Source organism: Mustela lutreola, chromosome 8, assembly GCF_030435805.1.
Source record: "Mustela lutreola isolate mMusLut2 chromosome 8, mMusLut2.pri, whole genome shotgun sequence".
NCBI classification, from domain to species: Eukaryota; Metazoa; Chordata; class Mammalia; order Carnivora; family Mustelidae; genus Mustela; species Mustela lutreola.
In genome coordinates, this window is record NC_081297.1 from 29908130 (window position 1) to 29925878 (window position 17749).

At 39.8% G+C, this 17749-nt stretch overlaps 1 protein-coding gene across 10 annotated transcripts in view; it reads right to left on the minus strand.

Annotated features, from left to right (window-relative positions):
• ZNF438 (zinc finger protein 438) overlaps positions 1–17749 on the minus strand; it is a 185465-nt gene that overhangs the window by 158299 nt on the left and 9417 nt on the right. The window lies entirely within an intron of this gene.

The following is a 17749-nucleotide window of genomic DNA, read 5'->3' on the forward strand; positions in this document are numbered from 1 at the left end:
AATAGAACTGTATGTCTATCCAACCAGTCCCCAAATGGTGAAAAACAAAATTGGAAGTTGAATTTTAAGAGCTTTTGAAGCCCCAAACATTTTTCCTATAGAAACAATGCTACTGTAAGTCATTCCATTACTGGGCCAGTTTATAAAACCCTTATAAAACTATACACAGAAGACTATTGTTTGAATTACACCCAGACAGAATAATACTTTTTCCTTTGGAAAATACACCATTTTCTCCCTCCGCCCTCTACCAAGTCCCAGGAGAGTGGGCCTAGCCATGGACTCCGTTCACCTCTCCAACCTCATCATTACTCTCCACACTGCATGTTCTCTGAATTGCTCTCCTTCAACCTGCAAGGTCTTTTTTCCTTGTAGTCGCTGCTGTCATACCCTCCTCGACCTCTTCCAGGTCACCCTCCCTCAGCCTTCTGGGGCTTAAATGATACTTCCTCAAGAAGACAGTTCCTCCTCTCCACACTGAGTCACTTGTCCATGCTGAACCCCTCACCACAGTATTTCTTCCACTGTACTGTAATTACTTTGCTTAGCCTCCATATTTGGAGGATACGTCTTACTTGCTACTCTTTTAAACATAGATGAGTAGCTGGTATTTTGAAGATGTTTAATACATATTTGTTTGTTTGAATGAATTTACATAACCAGGTGTTTCAATTTGTTTTTAACCTAACCCATGGAATATTTAACCTGATCTATGGTCACTACCAACAGATGAAGCAGTTTTCCAAAGATTTCTTCACTCTTGAATTTATACCTACAATTTGTTCACAGAGAGGAGGCTACCTATCCAATTTCTTCCCCATTGCATAAAGTAACTTAAATAGAGCATTAAAATTTTAGCAAACAGAAGTATGTATTCTAATATTATCTTTATCTCTTTCCTATAGGTAATGTCATTCACTTTTGTGTTTGTTTTGGTTTTTTAAATTTTTAAATATTTTATTCAATTTAATTACCATATATTATATTATTAGTTTCAGAGGAAGAATTTAGTGATTCATCAGTTGCATACAACACCCAGTGTTCATTACTTCATGTGCCCTCCTTAACATCCATCACCCAGTTACCCCATCTCCCCATCCATCTTTTCTCCAGCCACCCTCAATTTATTTCTTTTAAGTTAGAGTCTCCTATGATTTGCCTCCCTCTGTTTTCATCTTATTTTATTTTTCATTCCCTTTCCCTGTCATCTGTTTTGTTTCTTAAATTCCGCATATGAGTGAAATTATATGGTATTTGTCTTTGAATGACTTGTTTAAGTCCATCAACAGATGAACAGATAAAGATGTAGTATAGATACACAATGGAATATTACTTAGCCATCAAAAAGAATGAAATCTTTCCATTTACAACAACCTGGATGAAACTAGAGGGTACTAGACTAAGGTAATTTCATTCATTTTTATGGCTTTTACTACAATCGATGAAATGCTAATTCCCCAATTTGTATCTCTAGGTCTGATTTGTCTCTTGCCTTAAAAATCCAAATTTCCAGGTGTCCATAATTTTATACCTGAATGTCCCATAAGGACTTCACTCTAATATTTCTCCTATGTTCTCCATTTCAGATAATGACATTACCATCTGAATACTAGAATGTGATACTCAAGTGCTCTCACTCTTGTTATTTAAAGATTGGCCCATGGACCAACAGTGTTTGTTGTTCATCACCTCGAACCTTTTTAGAAACACAACATTGTACCCCACCCTAGACCTGGTAAATTAAAATTTACCTTTTAACAAAATCCCCGGGGAATTCATATACATATTAAAATCTGAGAAACACTAATCTCTAATTCCTTTTCCTACCTATCCCACACATCAAGAACTGAGTCTACACAGGAAAACGTATCATATACATTCCTTCCCATCCATTTCTGTTATTGTCCTGACTTAACCCATCACCTCTTGCCTGAAACATTGCAATGACCTCTTTGTTGATCTCATTCCTCTAATCCACTGGTTCTCACCCAGAAGTTTATAAGAAACACTCTGTTATAAAGCTATGAATTTAAGAAAAGCCATATGGTTGGCTGACCAGAACTGTGCATAATATAAAACTCATCTTACCTATGTTGCAATCAAAATCTAGGGATGCTTACATATGGGAAAGCATGCAAAAATAAAAAGCAGAAGACTGAGAACCACTCGTCTTTCGTCTCCTCAAAACACTCATTCTCCATACTGACCTCAGTTTTCTCTCCAAAATACAAATATGATCATATCAAATCACTCTCTAAAGTCTTTCAGTGGCTTCTGCACACATCATGTACTTCCACACCTCCCCCTTTCTGTTCATGTTTTCCTTTTTTTCTCCTTTTGGCAAAAATCTTGCTCATCTTCTAAAGTCCTGTTCAAGAATCAACTCACTGGGGAAAAAAAAAAAAAAAAGTCATCTTATCCTGCCAATTTTCTTGGTAAATAACTGCTTTCCCCCTCCTCCTGTTCCCCACCATATGTTCATCACGTGATCGCGGCTGCCTATCTTCCCTGCCAGACAAGGACTTCCCTGAAGGCACTCTGTATCTCAGTCACTGACAGATGGTAGATACTCAAAAAATGTAAAAGAAGTCAATTACCATTTATATCTGACATCATCAAAAGCTGTAGAACTTCTCACTGATAACGTGAATGCTTTTATAAACTATAAATACTAAGTACCATATATCTATAAGATGGAACCATTTAGAAAATAAAATGAAAAAGAAAAATACCTTTCAAGCTATATAAATCCAAGTATAGTAAAAGTTTAAATATGCTTAGAGACTTAATTCACAGTCACATAGATGCAGCTACCCTTGTGAGTCCACAACCTGGGTAGGTCTACCCTTCTTCCTGATAGTTAAACCAGATAATTGGACAAGAAGAAAAGTTTAGCTTTTGATAGGAGAGAGAGAGATAATCCTGGCAGTTTACTTGAAAAATTACATATTTTATCATAAAGATTAAAAAGTTATCTTTATGTAACAAAGAAAATTATTATCTGTAATTTAAAATCATTAACATTTCAGCTTTGCATATTACTTTTCAAAGGTGGTTAAATCACACTAAACATACCATTTTGTATTCAATTATAAAATTCTGCCATAAATTACACTCATAATTACACTTTTGGTGACCACATTATTTTATCATCTTGACATATCTGTAGTTCATTAAAACATTCATCAAATTTCATTAATTTAGTTCTAAATTTATTGAACAACTGCTGTGTGCCAGGCCCTGAGATAGCTGACCACCCCAACCTCAGGATCCCCTACCTAAGTGGCAGGCGTTGACCCATATACCCTGCACTGCAGTGGTGTGCTAAATGCAAATCAAGTATGGCTCACTAGCAGTGCTAAGTGGGGTGGGATGACTCTCCCATCTGACTGCCACTCTCAAAGGATGAGAAGTCAACACGAGGTCAGAAGGAAGAGGGAGAGAAATGTAATATGGACAAGGCATAAGAACCTAAAATCACACACATTCAGAGACAGGAAGTGGCTGAGAGTATAGCACAAGAAACAAACATGAATGGTGCCCACTTCATTAATATCTCACCAGAACTGGAAGTTGTTTTGATTTCCAGTACTTTCAAGAGAATAGAAAGGGTGACTCAAGGTAGATTTAAAATGCATTTCTTTGATTACCTATGATGATGAACATATTCCTACTTTTTGATTACTAACTGTATTACTCATCCATTAAAATTCTCTGTCCATTTATGTACTAAGTCTTGATATTTTTTTCCTCATTAAGTTTAAGAGAACTCTTAAGGTATTACAGATATAAACCCTTAGTCACACTTGATACGAGCATTTTCCCCAATCTGTTACATGACTTTTCCATTGTGAGTAAGTCTTAAATGTTATATATTCACACTGTTGACCAATTCTTTAGTGAGGTTTTCATTGCTCCAATATTGAATTATTGTACTGAATTACTGAGTTATCCCAAATCTGATAAATGTAACATTCTATTTTCTTCTTTTAAGATTTATTTATTTATTTGAGAGAGAGAGAGAGAGAGAGAGAGAGAGAACAAGCATGGGGGGAGCAGCAGCAGGAGAGGGAGAGAGAGAGAAGCTGACTCCCCACTGTGCACAGAGCCTCATGTGAGGCTCACGCCCCTGAGATAATGACCTGAGCCAAAATCAAGAGTCAGATGCTTAAACAACTAAGCCCCTCAGGTGCACCTACATTCTATCTTCTACTGAATTTTCTAAAGGGTGATTTTTAAAATATTTAGCTCTTGATACTATCTAGACCTGATAAAGACATGATGTACAAAAACATTCACACATAGCCATTAATCTCCCTCCTTCTATCCTACTCCCACTCCCTTTGCCAAAATACAGCTAGGGAATTCATTTGTATACAAACTCTTCATTCCTTTTAATTCAAATTCCCTTAAAACCAGTGCTAATTTTGAAGTACTGCTGGCAACATTTAATTTCTATACCTTCTACATCCCCAAAACTAGAAACAACCAGCATTTTCTTTGAGGGCTTGGCATGCCATAGCCTTTTGACTTGATGTTATGGCAAGCACTTTTAAAATTAGAAAGGAGGGGCTTGGTCAAGCGGTTTGCCATTGAGCACCTCTGACTCCCATGGGAGTTTGGAAATTGGAGGGGAAAGGGCACATTCTAGATGTCACAATGAGGGAGCAAACATTGCTATCAGTGAGAAACCAGAGATCTGAAGTATTCCACTACATATAAGGCAATCTTGTACAACAAAAATGTCCACCCCATATGCCAATGGCTACCTCGCTTTAGCTTATAGCCCAAGGTGACTTGCTTCCAATATCTAGTCAAGGTATCTCTCCTGACTTCCGTACTGACTTCTCCTGACTGCCTTAGGTACTTGTTTCACAGTGATGGGGTCTGCCCCAGGAAGACTGTGAAGTGTACCTGGCTTTACTGGATGTCCTCCTTACTCCACCTATGGGGACTCTCACTTTACCACCCTTTCTGGCCTGAAGTCATTCAAGTAACATCCCTAGAAGTTCCTGGGCTTTAGCTACACTGTTCTTGCTCTGATCCACCCAAACATGTTTCCTACAAATTTTCAGCAAATACCTGATAAACAAATCACACTATGAAAAAAAAAAATATGAAATCTTATGACAATATAGTACACTCTTTTTCCCAGGGATATCCGTATTGAAAACTTAATCCAAAGATACCACTTCTTACCATCTCCTCTATTACCACCCTGGTCCATCTTTCTACCTGCACCACCACAGCATTTTCTTAGCAAGTCTTCCTGCTTCAACCTTATATATAATTGGTAGTCTCTTCTCAACAGTGATCTATCATTTCTTAGCCCCAAGCCCTCTGATAGCTCCCTAATTCACTCAGAATAAAAGCCAAGTATTTCCAATGGTCTTCAAGGCCATAAATGAAATGAGGAAATCTGGAGGAAGAGTGTACCAGAAAGAAAAAACAAGAGTCCACTTTGGTCATGTTAAGTACGAGATGCCTAGGAGACATTCCACTGGAGCTGCCAGAAAGGTGTTATTCTTAGATCTTCAGACAAGAGCTTCAGGCTAAATGGTTTTCACCTGGGGGTGATTCTGACACCCCAGGAGACACTCTGCAATGTGTGACATAGTTTTGGTTGCCACTTGTGGGATAGAGGGGGTTCTACTGGCATCTAGTAGGTAGAGGCCAGAGATGCTGTTGCTATACACCCTACAGTGTACAAGACAGCCCCCTGACAAAAATGGACCCTATATAAAATGTTACTAGGTGCTAAGGCTGAGAAAACCTATGCCAGAGAAATAAGTAAGGGAGAACTATTCAAATAGATCATATTTAAAACCCAAAACGCAAAGTGAGAAAAATGAGAGACCCTGAGGTGCTCCTCTTCCAGCACTCAGGTAAAAGTGGAAGGACCAACACAGAAGACTGAAAAGGGTCAGCCAGAATGGGAAAAGGCAATGCAGGAAAGGGTGGTAGGCCAAAGGCCAGAGAAGAGTGTTCCTGAAAGGAAGCAATGCTCAACAGTTGTCCATTCCAGGATAAACAGCTAAGGTGGCAAGTGACACCAGTCTGGGTAAGATCTGAAAGAATAGAGGAGGTGTGCTGTGGGTGAAAGAGAACAGAGGCACACGGGAAGGCTGCCAGGCAAATGAGGCTGCAGGGTTTATCACTCAAGTGAAACCAACAGGCAGGCAGTCGGGCTCCTCCAGCCCTCTGGCTTTGCCAGATGGGAGAGATCAAAGAGGTGCATAAGGGAATCTGCAGGACAGCAATTTGAATTGGGGCAGCTAGGACTGGATAAGGAAGAACTGATGAGAGAAGGGAACTAATGAATAAAGAGTGGGGGGAGGGGGTTAATGAACTGAAATTCTTTTTTTTTTTTAAGATTTAATTTATTTATTTGACAGACAGAGATCACAAGTAGGCAGAGAGGCAGGCAGAGAAAGAGGAGGAAGCAGGCTCCCCACTGAGCAGACAGCCAGATGCAGGGCTTTATCCCAGGACCCTGAGATCATGACCTGAGCTGAAGGCAGAAGCTTTAACTCACTGAGCTACCCAGGAGCCCCTGAACTGAAATTCTTGATGAGTCATAACCATGTTTCCCTATCAATAAATATACTCCTCTACCGTGCTTTTAATTGTTCCATATTAATATAATCTCTCTTAATACATTAAAGTAAATGTGATTTTACTTTAACAAGAAAGAGCTATTTACTATCTGAACACTGCTCAGGGTCCTATTTACTTTACCAGACCAGGAGGAAAGAGCATTTGTGGAAAAGACCATGTAATCATGAAAGATATGCTAAATAAGAGTCATGGGTTAAAATACTGGTGTTTTCATTGCTCATGTTGCAACCATTTTTTTTTTAAGATTTTCATTTATTTATTTGACAGACAGAGATCACAAGTAGGCAGAGAGAGAGGAAGTGAAGCAGGCTCCCCGCTGAGCAGAGCGCCCAATGCGGGACTCGATCCCGGGACCCTGGGATCATGACCTAAGATGAAGGCAGAGGCTTTAACCCACTGAGCTACCCAGGTGCCCTGCAACTTTGGATGACTGACTTAACCTCTCTGATCCTAAATTTCTTTACTTAACAGAATGTGGTAGGCACCAGAAGGCACATAAAATCCCCTTCAACAATATCCACATCCTAATCCCTGGAACCTGTGAATATGTTATGTTACATGGCAACCAGGAAGGTTGCTAATCAAACGACCTTAAAATAAGGAGACTATCCTGGAATACCCAGGTGGACCCACAGGAACCACAAGGGTCTTAAAGGGAAAGAGAGATGCGTTAAAAGTCAGAACCAAAAAGACTGCCTGTGAGACTTGTCCCACCACCGCTGATCTGTACATCGAGGGAGTGCCACAAGCCACAGAATGTGGGCAGCCTCTAAAAGCTGGAAAAGACAAGAAAACTGATCTCCCCTAAAACCTCCAGGAAGGAATGCAGTCCTGCCAACACTCAGTAACACCCATTTTGGGCTTCTGACCTCAGTAACAACCATTTTGGGCTTCTGACCTCCAGAACTATAGGATAATAAGTTTGTGTTGTTTTAAGCCATGAAGTTTCTCTTAATTTGTTACAGAAGAATAGGAAACTAACACCAGGTAAAATGAATCAACTTCTTTATCTGTATAACCAAGAAAATATACGTATAAAATACCAAACAGAATGCCTAGGATATGGGGAATGTTTAAATAGCTGTTATTAGTATTATTAGTGCTAATACCATCATAGCACCAAAACCAGTGGTAGTCAAGAGAAAGAACACTAATTCAGTTCTAGAATTTACACAGTGCTATGACCTAAGACATCTTAGCTAAACTTAGTTACCCTATAGGACTCATTTTCACACTTATAAAACAAAATGAGGGGGCCTAGAATACATGACTTCTAAAGTTTCTTCCAGCTCTAAAATTTTATGATTCAAAAACCTAATTCCTTAATGACATTCTACTTATTGCTAATTAACAGATTCAGAAAATCCTATTAAATAAAAACAGTAAGCCAAGCAGTTTTCATTTAATGTTTCAACATTTTCAATATTTTATATTGCTGAGTTATAGCCTTATAAAGTTGAGTCATGGCATAAAAATCATAGACCTGCAAGCAAGGGAAAATATCTAAGTCATCCTGCTACTATTTAAAGGACTCACAGTCAAACTACAATAATATCTTCTCAAGTAGCTCAAAGTATATTCCCACACATTACCTAATTTATTCTTTTTTATAATAGCTCTATTGAGATATAATTCACATACTATGCAATTAACCCTTTCACCGTAGATGATTCTCTGATTTTGGTACATTCAGAGAGTTGTAAAACCATCACCGCAAATAATTTTTTAGACCATTTCCATTATCCTAAAAAGAAACTCTCTATGCATTAGCAGTCTTTCCCCATCTCCCTTCTATGACCCTTCCTGGCCACTAATCTACTTTCTGTCCCCTACGATTGTCCTATTTTGGACATTTCATATAAATGGAGTCCTACAACACAGGGCAATTTGTGGGTCTGACTTCTTCTTTTTTTTTTTTTTTTAATATTTTATTTATTTATTTGAGAGAGAGACAGTGAGAGAGCATGAGCGAGGAGAAGGTCAGAGGGCGAAGCTGGGAGCCCGATGCGGGACTTGATCCCGGGACTCCGAGACCATGACCTGAGCCGAAGGCAGCCGTCCAACCAACTGAGCCACCCAGGCATCCCTGTGGGTCTGACTTCTTAACACGTTTGAGATTTGTCCATGTTATAGCATGTGTCAGCACTTCCTTTTTCATGCTAAATTATATCCCATTGGATTGTGTTACTAATATACCACATTTTGCTTATCCATTCATCAGCAGATGGACATTTGCATTGTTTCTGTGTTTTAACTATCTGGAACAATGCTGCTATGAGCATTAGCGTATAAACGTTTATGTGGATGTGTGTTTTGAGTTCTCTTGGGTATAGACCTAGGAGTGGAATTGCTGGGTAACCTATGATAACTCTATGTTTTAAGCTTTTAAAGAACTGTTAAGCTGTTTTCCAAAGGGGCTGCCTCCTTTTCTCCCACCAGCAATGTATGAGCATTCATTCCAATTTCACCACATTCTTACCAACACATTATTATCTGTCTTTGACTCTGTGCTATCTTTTGTGATTCTGACTTGCTTACCCCTATGACTAATGAAGTTGAGCATCTTTTCATAAGCTTATGTACGATTTACCAATCTTCTTTGGAGAAATGTCTATTCAGGTCCTCTGTCCATTTTTTAATTGTGTTGTTCTTTTTATTACCAGGTTGTTAAGAGTTCTTTATAAATTCTGGATACAAGTCCATTGTCAGATAACTGATTTGCATGGATGTATTTTCTTCCACTCTATGTACCTCATCTAATCTTAGTGGAGCTACTTATACTCAATAAACAAAGTCTGTGTTGCTATCCCCATTTTACTGGTAGAATTGGCATTTTTATATGATTAAATAGACTTGACAACTGACAGACTCAAAAAAAAAAATGTTTATAGCTCCGCTCCTGTTTTTATTAATTTAAAGGGGCCATATATTCATGGCTACAGTGTTGACAGCATACCCAGAAAGGCGCCCTCATTCAATCCTGATGCTGCCTGTATCAATAACCAGACAGTATTATTTCCACAGTTATATCAGAGATGATTCATTCATTCACTCAAAAAATAGTTATGTGTTAATGTAGCAGGTGCTGTGCTCAGGATGCATCAGTGAACACGACCAAGTCCTTCATTAACCTTATAATTTGGCAGTGTTATACAAAATCCCAAGTGCTAAATCAATTTCCTGATGGCAAAACACCCCAAAAAAAAAAAAAAAAAAAAAATCCTAGTGCTCAGAAATCTACCCTCAACTCTCATGAAGAAACATTATAGATTTTAATGCAAGGAATATCCTATTTTTTTAAAAAATCCATAGTGTCAAACTTATTTTGTGGCCCAAAATGACTTTGAGTACTGACCTTACTAGGCCATCACTTGGTTCTCATAAATCCTTTTTCTAATGCAGCCATGTTTACTTTAATGGCATCTGTCAAAAGGAAATCCAAGTAGAAGAGGAAAATACTCATATTTTTAACCTTAACCAGAAGCCTAAAGGCTCAAAATCTATATCATAGCCAGTTCGTACCCCATGTGAATAAAAATGTTATAATAGCTCCATTAAACATAAAAACAAAAATACAGAAATTATAAATCCAACCACCTAAAAAGGTAGTTCAAACCTGGCCTACCAAAGTATCCTTAAGGCAAAACAGAGGGACTAAATAGCCCCCGGAGACTGAAGGCATAGCACTAAATGGCCCTCACCAACTTGACATTTCTTGGCCTTGTGTTTTGTCCACAGAATTGTTATTCCAAACTATAATATACCTATTTTCTTTTTTAAAAAATGTTAGCATATTTAATTAGAGTCAATAAAAGAATTTGTTGAGAAAGATGGTTTATAATTAGAACTACATTCAGTTTTGCTGTGCAGGCTCAGTAAATCAAGTAACAGCTAGTAAAACTACCACTGGGGAAAAGAGTACCACGCCTACTGGTAGCTCTGAATGGCACTGCACACCACTTTGTAATCGGAGGGCATGCATAGTGCCCTCCTCCAGCTAAGTGCCTGCAGATTAAGGCAGCACAGGCTGAGCCTGGAGAGGGGTACCCAAGGTGATCCTGGAGATGGCATGTTACAAGGGAGGCAGCAGCCACAGACCAGCGCGGGGCTCTTCCACACGGTGAACTGAAAGGCTTGGGCTTTGCTTCAGGGAGCCAGGGAACCGCCCTAAGAGGGCAGAACACAGCACACAGCCTTCCATTTCCCCTACTTTCACCTATCTTATATCCTGGGCTTCCAGGGAAGTTATCCAAAGACTAAAATCAGACTCTGACAAAAAGGTCTGTAAATCTAAATCTAGAGGAAGTCTTGGCTCGGCAGACAACAGGGCGCATCACATCTGAAAGACTGGCAGGGACAAAATGGGAGAATGAATAATGAAGCTGGTGAGGGGCAGAGTTAAAAACAGGAAAGGGTGCGGCAGAAGCCAAGGGTCAGGGTCAGACCTTTATCCACTGAAAATAATGCCTATTGTGGAGTGGGTGTGCCTGCTGAAAAGAGCAGCAATGGGATCCTTCACCCAGAAGGATTCAACTGCTGAAATCTTAAACTCCAGTCTGCTACTTAGAGGCTACAATCCCCTACCCTTCTAGCTCTCTCAATCCCTTACCTGCCATTGCCAATCAAAACCCCACAGCACAGCCAACGTGAGCCTTCAGAAAAGTAAAGCAGATCATGTCACTTCTCTGATTCAAACCTTCCAACAGCTTTCTCAGGACACTTGAATGAAAAAAATCCCAGATCCTACTGCAGCCCTGCAGCATGCAGTCCCTGGGTAATTACCTCTCCTCCTCACTCACGCTCCCCGGCTACCCCGCCACTGCTCAGGCAAGTTCTAGGCCAGGGCTCTGGCATACCCTGGGGTGCTCTTCCCACAGCTGTGTCTTAACCACATGCCAGTCTCAGCTCAGAGGGCATCTCTTCCAAGAGCCTTTTCTTGTTCACATCATCTAAAATAGCATCTGCATCACTTTCTACCCCCTTATCCTTCATTTTTCTTTTTAACATTTTCATGTATATATATGTTTATCTACCTCCCCTCTAGAAGCCAAAGCCAGCTCCAGCAGGGCAGGGACCTTGTTTTGAGAACAGTGTTTGGAAGATAAATGCTCAATATTTATTGAATGAATGAATGAATGAATGAATCATATTTGGTCTTAATATGTTCGAGATTTCAGTTTCTCCCCATACACTCTCTATTCTCTTCCTGATCCATCAGCCATGCTCCAAGCTTCACTTCTTACGCACTATAAACCTAGGATCTGATCATCCAGCGTTGCCCACTGTCTTGCCTATACTTCGCTTTCTGGCTAGCTTGTCCTTCCCCTAAACCAATCTTCTCCACTCCCACACTTATACTAGAGATTGCTACTGTTGAAGCCCCAACCAAGTGGAGCAGAGACTCTGCAAATGTATGGTCTCAGACCATCTCGACAGGGCCCTTGCTTGCTACTGCCCATCAGTCTCTTTGTGGGCTCCCTATCAACTCCCTCTCTCACATCTCACAGAATCAATTCCAAACTTCCATTACTTTCTTATACTTCCTATTCTTCCCTCTACTCAGCAAATGACATTACCTCCACAGAACCAAGAGAGGTTATTAGGTCAGACTCCTTTGGTTTCCTCCACCCCTGGTGACCAACAACCACACTCTTCCTCCTTCCTGAGAAAGTAGAGGAAGGATGTCCCTCATCCTTCCCAAAGGTAACCTTCAACCAGGCTCCAGAACTCAAGCCATCCAACCTTCCAAGGGATCCAAAGCCATCACTTACCCACCTCCCTCTTCCAAACCTTCCACTTCTCCTTTACGACTTTCCCCCCCACTGTACCACTGTACAGAAATGCTTAAAGTTCTCTCATTATAAAGCAAATGAACAAACAAACCTAACATACTCCCCAGATGTGATGTCTCTCTCTCTTGCCACTGTCCTAATTGTGCCTTCCCTTTCACAGCCAAATGTCTTGAAAAAAGGGCTTAAACTCATTATTTCTACTGCTCCCACTACCATCACCAATTCACTACTCAACCTTTGCAATCTGGATTTTGTGCAAACACAACACTCTCTCCAAAATACGAATGACTTCTTAACTGAAAATTCACTCCGAATTTATTACACTTGTCAATTTAATATTGACAGTCTCAATTTTAAAATGCTTATCTCTTGGCTTCAGTAACATTACTCTTTCTTGGTGTTCTCTTTTGGACTCTTTTTTGCAGTTTGCTTTACTGTTGACTGTGATCTGAGAAAAGGCCCTTGCATGTGGTATGGCAGTTAAAAACCTGGGCTGCCATAACAAAATACTGTGAGTGGGTGGCTTAAAGAATAAAATGTATTTTTCTCACAGTCTGGAGGCTGGAAGTCCAAGATCAAGGTGCCTGTATAGTATGGGTCTGGTGAAAACCCTCCTCCTGAGTTGCAGATAGCTGCCTTCTCACTGTATCCTCACATGGCAGAGAGCTCTGGTGTCTCTTCCTCTTTGTATAAGAACACCAGTTCCATTGGACCTAATGGATCACCCTTATGACCTCATTTAACCTTAATCACCTCCCTAAAATCCCCATCTCCAAATATAGTCAGGTGGGTGATTAAGGCTTCAAAATATGAATTGGGAGGACACAATACTGTCCATAATAGCCAACAGTAAGACAAGAATGGTAAAAACCAAATGTTAAATGACAACAATAACTATACAAGTGAAAGAACTCCACAGCAACAAAGAAAATGGACAGCACATGGATATACCAGGATACAAAATTTTTACAAGAATATGTTATGCATATGAAATAAAAAGAAAATCACAACAGGAATGATGTTCAAATAAAGGAGTTTATTTCTAAACTCTTTATTAGACAATTTGATAGATAAACTTTCACAGAAAGAATATATAAACAAAAAGTGTCATGTGAGAAAAAAACCACTAAGAACAATTCCAAATTGTATTCTCCATGTTTGTTTCCTGTTTCCATCACCACCATCTGTATTAGCCAAGATATAGGCTAAACTGCTGTAACAAGACCAGGAATGTAGCGACACCAACAAAAAAGGAGTTCACTTCTCTCTCATGTAGTGGTCATGGGGACTGAGGTCCCTTCTCTCCTGTCCTGCCACTCTCCCTGGAGGACTGCCCTTGTCTGTAGGATGGTAGCTGGCTCAACCACAAGTCATCCATGGGGGCGGGGCAAAAAGAATATGACAGACAGCTGATTTTTTTTTTTTTTAAAGATTTTATTTATTTGATAGAGAGAAATCACAAGTAGACGGAGAGGCAGACAGAGAGAGAGAGGGGAAGCAGGCTCCCTGCTGAGCAGAGAGCCCGACGCGGGACTCGACCCCAGGACCCCGAGATCATGACCCGAGCCGAAGGCAGCGGCTTAACCCACTGAGCCACCCAGGCGCCCCGACAGCTGATTTTTAATACAAATGCAATGTGCACATATCACTTCCACTCCCATCCATAGCCAAAACTTAAGATATGTGGTCTCCTCTGGCTACGAGGAGCCTCAGAAATCGGAGCTATGTAACAGCAAATATCAGAGGTGGGAGTGTATCCTTCTTCCCACTCTGAAACATTCCTCTTTTTCTAAAGGGATAACCTGAAGTCTCACCCAGTTATTGGATTCAGCTCAAAGTCTAAGATCTCTGGGTGATACACAACTCTTCAAGAGATACCAGTTGTGTCCCTGTCCCCTGTCCAGTGACCTACAAGCTAACAGACAAGTAACTTTGCTCTCTACCACCACAATTACACCCAAAGTACAACAGAAGACAAATAAGATTAATGCAATTAAGTTTTCCATTCTGAAAAGAATGGCAAATACTATTCTTACCAATGATGAAATACTGCTGGACAGGAATGGCAGAGAGTCCCCACTCTACCAGGGAAACAAGATTCTTGGTTAAACTCAGGTTCTGTGCTGGGGTGGGAGTGGGGGGCAGGGGGACCTTAGGGAGAAGACAGACTCCCTTGTCCATTTGCCTGCTGGAAACCAGCTTTGTCTCTGGAAGATACATTCTTCTGTTATCCTTTCCAGCAATATATGAAGTGAACACAAGAAAGTATGTGCTCCCAAAGAGGTCGGAAAGAATTAACAGCCTATTTCCTGGGGGCACATGTTTGGGGGTCAAAGATTGCTTTAGTTGTCAAACAATGGTAAACTATCACAGGTTTTGGCAAGCTAAACTTGTGGCATCTTTGGCAATATAATCCACTCAAAACCTCCACAAGTCTCTTGTCTTAGGCCAGTGCCACGTGAAAGGGACCACAACTCAAAATTTAGTCTGATGGTAGATGCTAAGCTTGTCAGTTCTGTCCTCCTATTATTAGCTGACCTCTGAGGCAGATGCATCCCTCTCTCCCTTGATTTCAGGTTAGCTAACTTGAGAGCATCTGATTCACACGGTGGGATGATACCACCACCACACCCCACTCACATTGGGACAAGCCATGTGACCTAAAATGTTCTTTCTGCCTGAATGATTTCAGGCTCAGCCACTCGATTAGCTCTGGCCAATAAAAGATGAACAAAAGTAACACATGCCGCTTACAAGCAGCTGCTTCTGCCATGTCTCCCTTCCCTCTGAAACAGAACAGCAATGTCCCCAAAATGCCTATTCCTTTGGCTTCGAGTGGCAGAGGATGGTGGAACAGAGCCATAGACATGTCCTAAGTAAGAAATAAACCTTTGTTGTCCTACGGAGACTTTGTATTTGTAACTGGAGCTTTACCTAGCTTAAGTGACTAGTTCAGGTGGCAAGATAAATCCTTAATACGATCCTTGCCTAGCCTGGCTTCCACTTTTCTCTGGCCAAGAAAATATGACAAAGTTTCCTAAAAACAAATCTAACCTCTTGCTGTTTGGGAAAAAGAAACTACTTTTTCCGGCCCTGCAATACCGCATATTACTGTCCTTTTAGTCAGCTGGAGGCATAGGCTATGGGCACACAGAACTCCATTAGCAAATTTATATCCCCTCCCACCTCCAAGTGCAAACTAGCTAACTGTTCTCTTACTTGATACCCTCCTGCATTTCCTTGCTAAAGCAGCTAATCAACTCATGTGAGCCTTCTCACATTAGCAGTCTAACCACTCTCCTGGAGCTACAAACTGGAGAGACACACCCATGCTCTTCCAAGTTATCAGAAGTGACAGCTTCAGCAAGGGTTCTGCTATAGCGTAACAAGGGTCGCTAGTTTTCCAGCCTCTAACATGATGTCTACTGTCTGCTGGCCAACCACGCAGCCAGTGCCATGCATTTTAGCTATTACAGCAACACCCCACTGCAGATACCCATTTTGGCACTAAATTGGGTATTGGGAAAGCTGTTGTGATAAAACAATGACAAATACAGTGGCTCAAACAAGAAAGTTTATTCTCTTCCTGGAAATAGTACAGAGATAGGCCGGTGCTTAGGGGAAGGTGAGCAGTAGTTGGTTCTGTCCCACAAGGCCATCTGGGGACCTAGGCCAACTAGCGATGGCTCTCCCATCCTCATCACAGGAGGTCTACCTCTGGGTTCAAGGCAGCTGTTGTCATTCTAGTTGTTTTTTTTCTAGTCAGGGTGGGGCTGGGGGTATGGCACAGAGAGAACAGGACTAGCACCTCATCTTTAATAAAGTAACCCAGAAGTTGCACATATCACTTTTGCTCACATTTAATTGGCCCAAACCTAATCACATAGACAATCTCCCATAGTCAGAGGAAGTTGGAAAATATAGTCTCTAAGAGAGATTCAGATACGAATAGAGAAAAGGATATCCTAGATACCAGCAAAGAAGTAACAATAGTCTCTGCCACACCTCACACAATCTATTCTCAAGAGTCATCAGGAAATTTTTTTAAAAGCATATTTCAGATTTCAGACAGTGGTACCCTCTGTTTAAAACCTCCACTGGCTTCCTCTTTCACTAAGCATAAAAACCAAAGTCCTTACAATGGCCTACAATCCCCATGCAATCTGCTCCCTCCATTACCTCTCTAATTTCATTTCCTAATACTCTTCCCTTAAAATAAACACCAAATGTATAAAAGACCTAAATGTGAAAGGTAAAACTATGAAGCTAATGAAGTAAAAAGTAGGATGATATATCTAGGATCTTGGAGTGATAAAAGATTTCTTTAGATCCCAAAAGTATTAACAATATGGGAAAATTCTGATGGAACTGAAAGAATTGACTCCATCAAAATTAAGGGCTGTTAATCAACAAAAAACATTATAAAGTTAACAGCTATACAGAAGACTGGAAAAATATGTTTGCAACCTCAAAAAAAAAATTTTTTTAAAGTATTTAATATCCAGTATATGCCAAGAACTCTTTAAGATAACAAGAAGATAGGAACTGAAATTAAAAATTTGGTAAGAGACAGCAGCAGATAATTTACAGAAGGTAAAAATAAAATACAGAATGCCCCATTAAATTTGAACTAAAGATAAGCAATAAAGATATTTAGTATAAGTATATCCCAACTGATGCAAGGGTATATACTTATATTCAATATTTATTTGTTTATCTAATATTCAAATTTAACAGGTTGTCCTGTATTTTTATTTGTTAAATCTGACAATTAACAGTGAAATCCATATGGCTAACAAGTAAATGAAGAGAAACTCAACCTCTCTGCTTATGAAAGAAATGCAAAATAAAACTATGAGATACCATTTTATACCCATTATATTAACAGATGATGTTTTTTTCCTGTTACGACAGAAGATCACTTAACTCAGGATTCTTTTTTTGATCATATCACTGGGCAATAAAAGCCTAACTATTTACTGCATATGCACAGAGAAAAACCATATTTCAAATGCATTATTTCATACACATAAATAATAGCACATAAGTAATCCCAGTAACCACATTCAGGTATCAAAGACATCTTTTTCCTAGAAAATCTAAGTACCTATTTAGTATAAATTTATAAAATGTAAATGTTGAGGATAAAAATGTTTGAGTATCATTTAGTAATTAAACAACAGTGATTCATAAACAATATTAATTTTAGTACTGGATTGAGATTAAGCTCTTAAGGTTAACTATCATAGCAGGTCAGAAATTTGGACTGTGAACAAATACAAGAATTAGGCTTCACATTTGCAAAGAGCTTTCACATAAAAATTTCTTTTTCCCAAACA